This window comes from Pipistrellus hanaki (genome assembly GCF_964339955.1).
Source record: "Pipistrellus hanaki genome assembly, chromosome: 10".
NCBI lineage: Eukaryota > Metazoa > Chordata > Mammalia > Chiroptera > Vespertilionidae > Pipistrellus > Pipistrellus hanaki.
Genome location: NC_140512.1, coordinates 60,817,411 through 60,823,997, shown reverse-complemented (window position 1 = coordinate 60,823,997; position 6,587 = coordinate 60,817,411). Strand labels below are relative to the sequence as shown.

Below are 6,587 nucleotides of genomic sequence, written 5' to 3'. Positions count from 1 at the left end.
TTTCTTTAGAATGTGTAGATAATATTTCTGATCATTTCTGAATAATTGGCTGTTTTGAAACAAATATACCTGGCTTAATATAAATTAACAGCTGGTCAGTGCATGACACAATGAAATAATAAGTTCCACCCACAAACTAACAGATTGCATTTTAGGTACTGAAAAAAAGCAGCCAAATTCACTAATTAATTTTAATGTCAGGAAAATAATTTTAGCATCTTTTTAAAAGATTGTATTAAATGCACTTTCAGGTAAATAAAATTAAATTTGACAGACATATTCTTATGTATGTACATATTAATCTAAATTAAAGTGTGAGTGCCTTCATGATTCTAAATTGTTTTCAGTAGTTTCATGTTTATTACCTCTATCTATCCCATTCTCTGCCATTAAATTATATGTTCTTTTAATATATAGTCCATGGCTTTTTAAATTTATTTTCAACCATCTGACCAGGAATTAAACTGTGACCTCCTGGTTCCTAAATCGATGCTTAACCACTGAGCCATGACAGCTAGGCTATCATGTATTTTCTATTTTCCTTCTCTTTGTGCCTCCTTGTTGAATTCCAAATAATCTCTTTAGATATACATTGTGGTTTCAGTGATTTTAATTTTTTACTTCTAATTTTCTAGTTTGTTTCTCAGATTTGCTGTATTTTAAATCATATTGCTTGCCTATTTTGTGGTTTTGTGTTTTTATTTTCTTGAACTTTCTAGTCATTACTCTTTCTTGGTCCTTCAGGGTCTAATTTTGCTGCTTGTTTTTTCTTCTGACTTTTGTTCCTAGTAGCTTATTTCCTCTTCCCTTTTAAAATGTTGAACTATTAGATCATTTTTTCTTTTGCATCTAAGAAAATTATGTTGAACAATAGATGAGGATGAATTATGTCAAAGACGATTTGTTGTTAACCTATCTTTTACTAACTTATCTTTCGTATTTTTCATCGCTTTCTCTGCATTATTCTCTCAAAAATTTTCTTAGATCTACTTTCCAATGTAATAATACATTTTCCAGCTATTTACTCTGCTCTCTAAACCTCCCATTGTTCTTTTTATTGGAATGACTTAATTTTCAATTATAGAAATTTATCACTGTTTCAAATATCTTCATAAAAATATGTACTATTTCACTGCCTAGGTTTTGAATTTTGTTTCTATTATATTTTAATCTTTATTTAACTTTTAGTAAAATATTGCTACATACTTATTGTACAATAGATAGAATATTCATACCCATAGATGCCACTCCTGAAATGTTGTTGTCTTTTGAATATGAATTTTACCCACTAATTATTTAAGGAAACCCTTTTTTATGAAGATGGTGCCGAAAGTTAAGAAGGAAGCCCCTGTCCTTCCCAAAGCCAAAGCTAAAGCAAAGGCTTTGAAGGCAAAGAAAGCATTGTTGAAAGGTGTCCACAGCCACGCAAAAAAAGAAAACCTACCTTCCCGTGGTGGCCAAAGACACTAAGGCTCCGGAGGCCTCCCAAATATCCTCGAAAGAGTGCACCCAGGAGAAACAAACTTGACCTCTATGCCATCATCAAGTTCCCCTGACTACTGAGTCAGCCATGAAGAAGATAGAAGATAATAATACACTTATGTTCATTGTGGATGTCAAGGCGAACAAGCACCAGATCTAACAGGCTGTGAAGAAGCTCTATGACATTGATGTGGCCAAGGTCAACACCCTGATCAGGCCTGATGGCAAGAAGAAGGCATATGTTCAACTGGCTCTTGACCATGAGGTTTTGGATGTTGCCAACAAAATTGGAATCATCTAAACTGAGTCCAGCTGCCTAATTCTAAATATAAAAATTTTACACTGAATAAAAAAAGAAATAATGGGAAAGAAGGATTAATCACTTTGAGATTACCTCTTCTGTTACTATACTGCTTCTATTGAAGCAAAGTAACCTCCATCTTATATAATACTGTTGTCTGAATTTTCTGCTATTGTTAAATAGTCCATATCCTGTAAACTCTGTCATTATAAACTGTCACTTTAAGACCGTCTGTTATTCTGTAAAATACTTTGTTTTTAGTTCAAATAATAGAAAAAGATTAACTTAACTGTCTAACCTTGCAAACTAGTGATCCAATGTAATAGACTAAAATAGACTAATAGTGATAATAATTATGCCAAGTACAAACTCATTATGTAATCAAGGTTACAACTGTCTGTAACAATAACTCACACAGAGCCCTTTGTAATATCTGCAAACAAAGAGGCTCGAAGAGTAGAAATATGGAAAAACTTCCAGTATGGGTTGCTCAGAAATTGGGAAAGAGACACCTCCCTCTGGGCCAAGCGCAACAAATGACACCTAAGTAACTGGCTCATTAAGGCGTCTTATATCTCACTCGCTGATTTACAATATACCACTCAATGCAGAGTTTTGACAAGAGTTGTAACAGAAACTTGAACTACTTTCTACAATAATAATGCCTCTTTCTCTCATCAGCCAGATAGCATCCAAAATTTTCACCTGCATTCCTTGACTAATTTCTAAATATAGGACAGTAGGATTAAGTTTTCATTGACCACCCTGGATATTTTGAATTTCTCCAATCATGTGTGACTCTGATGTCAGTTATTGTGCAGTGCAAACTCTTCATATTCTAATGACAGCCTTCATTATTTTTGTACATTTCAGGAGTAAAGTCTCTTCATGCATGGCACTGTGCGCAAGTATAGAAAATGTTTCTTCCCCCGACTGATGAATAATTACTCCTCTTTCTATGAAGCTTCAAAAATTGCATCTCCCTGTTCCAAGAAACTTGGATCATTTTTTATAATGGAATATGGACAGTTTCTACTGTTTTATTTTCTGGATGCTCGAGATTTTGAATTGTGTTCATTGCTTGTTATATCTTCTCCATTGTGACTGAGGCTTGTTGAATGGCTTCCATTAAGTTTTTATTTGTGTCCCAGAAAATTTAGTATTGATTTCTATTACAGCTATTCCCTTATTGATGTCAGCTATTTTAAAATCTGTATCACCATTTTAATCTTCGGTCCCCATTATTTCTGTCAATAAATGATAATATCCTATTTTATCCTTCTCAGGAGTGTTTTTGTAAATCACATCACCAGCAGATGCAGTTGGAATCCCTGCATTCATGAATTCTAAACTTCCACTTCAGGTCAATACTTCTGACTTATACTATTCAATAATTAATAGTTAGGCACATGTACTATTCAAATTCAAACATAAATAAATTAAATTAAAATTTCAGTTTATGTGGTATGTTAGCTACATTTTAGGCACTCGGGAGACAGATGTGGCTGGTGGCTAGCATCTTGACAATGCAGATAAATGTAGAATATTTTGATCATCACAGAGAACTCTATTTGAGAGGACTTCTGTAGATGATGACCGGTTTTATTCAAGGACCTTGACTTTTACTCTAGCCGTGAAAGCAAACTCTTTCTGAACAACAGCATAGAAAGCTTTATCTGCCAGAGCACCATGTTCATGTTCTCTTAATCTATACAAGTGACTTTGTAAGTAGAAACCTCATAGTACAGCATAAAATGTGTACCTCTTATCCCATTATAGCTATTATAATAAAATAGGACTTCACAGTGAATTCTAATGAATCTAATGTGACAATACCAACTGCCAGCAACTGTCCTCCTTAAAATAGTGCTGATCCATGAAGAGTTTTGAACATATCAGTTTTACAATTTATATTCCTAAGTACAGTCATATCTCAACCATCATACCTTTTGTAATTATTAAAAAACCTCCCGAGAAATGGTATTGAAGGATTCTATTCATAAGGGATGACCTGTAGAAATTTTTCCTCAGTATCCAATATTACTTTACTGATAGCTTTATCTCTGGAAATTTTTAAATGTCCAAAATTATAACAAAATATGAATCTTTACAAGGTGAATATATGACAATATTTCACAATTCCTTTTAAAGCATTAAATAATATCTGACTTAGCTGCTTGGTAACACCAGCTTCTTTTACTCACTGATACATAGCCTAAACTATTTGTTGGGTAGATGTCACCACCACTTTGATGTCATGACAGGAATCTTGATGTACCTACTACCTTTTTAAGAAAATGATTTTAGAGAAAGAGAGGAAGTGGGGAGAGAGAGAAACTTTGATGTGAGAAACACCAATTGGTTGCCTCTCCTATGCACCCTGATTTCGGATGGAACTCGCAACCTAGGTATGTGCCCCAACCGGGATCAAACCTTCATCCTTTTGGGGCACAGCATAACGTTCCAACCAACTGAGCCAACTGGCCAGGGCCTGATGCATCACATTTTTTGCAGACACTTTCAATATGACAATCTGACTTTTTGGTGCTTGTGTATCTATCGAATTTAAAGTATAAATAGACTTTTTTTTTGCATGTGTATATTATGTTAACACATTCTCCATCAATCATTCCTAATTGTATCACCCCATCAATACCCATTCCAAGAAATATCTCATAACAAGAGGGTTACAAAAGGTCTATTGTTACCATCAATTACAAAAAATTATAAAGGTACTATGTATTGTAAAACTAGTCAGCTGGAAAGAGATGTTTAATTGAACCATCTGTTATTCACTTGTAACTTTTTTTTTAATCAGAGAAACCAAACTCCCTTTTGAGAGAGAATGTGGGAATTCCACTTGCTGTCAGCTTTCTGTCTATTGTCAACCACCAAAGGCAGGAGCAGAGAGTGTGAAGATTTTGTTTTACTGACCACGGTGACTATCACTGTAGTGTCACCCAACAGTACAACAGTAGAGTCATTCACAAATCTAGCCAGTTTTCCAGAGAATATTTCTGGTTTCCTTTGGCTTAATTTCACAGCCACAGCTCTAGACCCTGTGCCCATTTTCCACAGCACTTGCACCTTCATTGGTGGGTACAAAGGATGTCACTCCAGCAGTCAGTCACAGGAATGTCCCTGTAACCTACTTAAATATAAGTAGATGTAAGGTCTTTTGAATTGTTCTGATATTTCTAGTTCTTGTGGTGAAATTTCTCCTATTTTTAATAACACTCTCCGAGTAGTTTGTTTACTTCTGTTCTCTCTCTCTCTCTCTGTGTGTGTGTGTGTGTGTGTGTGTGTGTGTGAAAGATAGAGATAGAGATGAGAGAGAGAGAGAGAGAGAGAGAGAGAGAGAGAGAGAGAGAGAGAGAGAGAGAGAGACTTGAATTATGGACATGTCCAAACAACAGAGTTTTCATAAGTCCTATACCAATTGTTAATATTAATTTCCTTCTGATTTCTAAAATTCTACTGCAACAACTCCTACTGTTCCTTAAGCTGCTGAATATGAAACCATCACTATCGCCACAACTGATTTTAATTATGGGTCGTGTTCAAGCTCGTGGCACACAGGAATTTAGTTTGGGTTATAATTTTCAATCATAGATATGTGCTATTTTGGGGAAAAAAGAAAGAATAGAAGGAAGAGAAGAAGGAAGGTAGGGAGGCAAGAAAGGACTTAGTTTCTTCATGGGACAAATATGGCCTTACATTGAGATGTACCCTTGTTGTGAAGATTACATAAATGAATTAGTTTCCTCTCCCCTAGAAATTAAGGATCTATTTAATAATATTTGCTGATTTATTTTACCTAATAATGAATAATCATTCTAATAGGTACTAGATTTCTCCTGGATACAGACAGATATAATAATGGCCGCTTTTAGAGATTGTAGGCTCTAAAGAATTTAGTTCTTACTCGCCAGTTCACCATCTCATGCCCTATCTCTTTTCCCCAGGGTCAGTATTAATATTCTAACCCCTTGCTTCCTAAGTCTCATTGGTTTCAGCACCTCTTTATAGCTTTACTTTGATTTCTCTCTCTCTCTCCCCACTTTCTCGCAACCTGTCTCTCTGGAGGTTAACTCTGTATTTTGTTAGTCTTTAATTTTTACTAATATTTTTCTAAAATGATTCATTACTCAGTATATGATATTTTATGAGGAAAATTTAGCATTGATTATACATTTACTCATACAAACAGTCTTCAGAACTCATTGATATTGGGGAAAGAGTAAAATCAGTTAAAATATTAAATCAAGCATTACAAAACATCATAATTTATAATTCAATTATACCTGTTTGCTCACAATAGAGCATTTTCTATAATGAATAATAAAAAACAGGCATCATATTAATCACTCTGGAATTTAATGCTTCTAAGTTCCATGAGAGCTAATCAGATTGTAATTATTTTCAAATAACCAATTAGACTGCCATTTTGTCTTAAAGTGCTTTTCTAGGTTTTCCACCTTTTTTTCTTGTCACCCTGTTGTGACTATAATTCACTATTAAATGGACTTAATTGTTCTTAAAATTATGTCTTTTTTAACTTTGTGCTTAACTCTAACCAATTGTCTTACGTTAGAAATCAGTAAGTAAGGGAACGGTGGGGGAAATGTGGTAGCTAGAGGTGACACACCTACATGGCTCTCATGTGCACCCATTCACAAATAGCAGAGCATCAAAGGGGCCTGCTCCATTCAACATTGGGTTTCCCATTCATTTTGCTAAAAGACAAGAAAAAGTAATAAAAGCAGTTAAAAAAAATTAAAACACATTTACCACCATAGGTAAC

The 6,587-nt window shown here is 34.5% G+C and overlaps 1 pseudogene across 1 annotated transcript; it reads left to right on the top strand.

Annotated features, from left to right (window-relative positions):
- The first annotated feature begins 1,314 nt into the window (after nucleotides 1-1,314).
- LOC311629198 (large ribosomal subunit protein uL23-like) lies at nucleotides 1,315-1,817 on the top strand (annotated as a pseudogene). The gene has a single exon. The product of its transcript is annotated as a large ribosomal subunit protein uL23-like (transcript).
- Nucleotides 1,818-6,587: the final 4,770 nt, after the last annotated feature.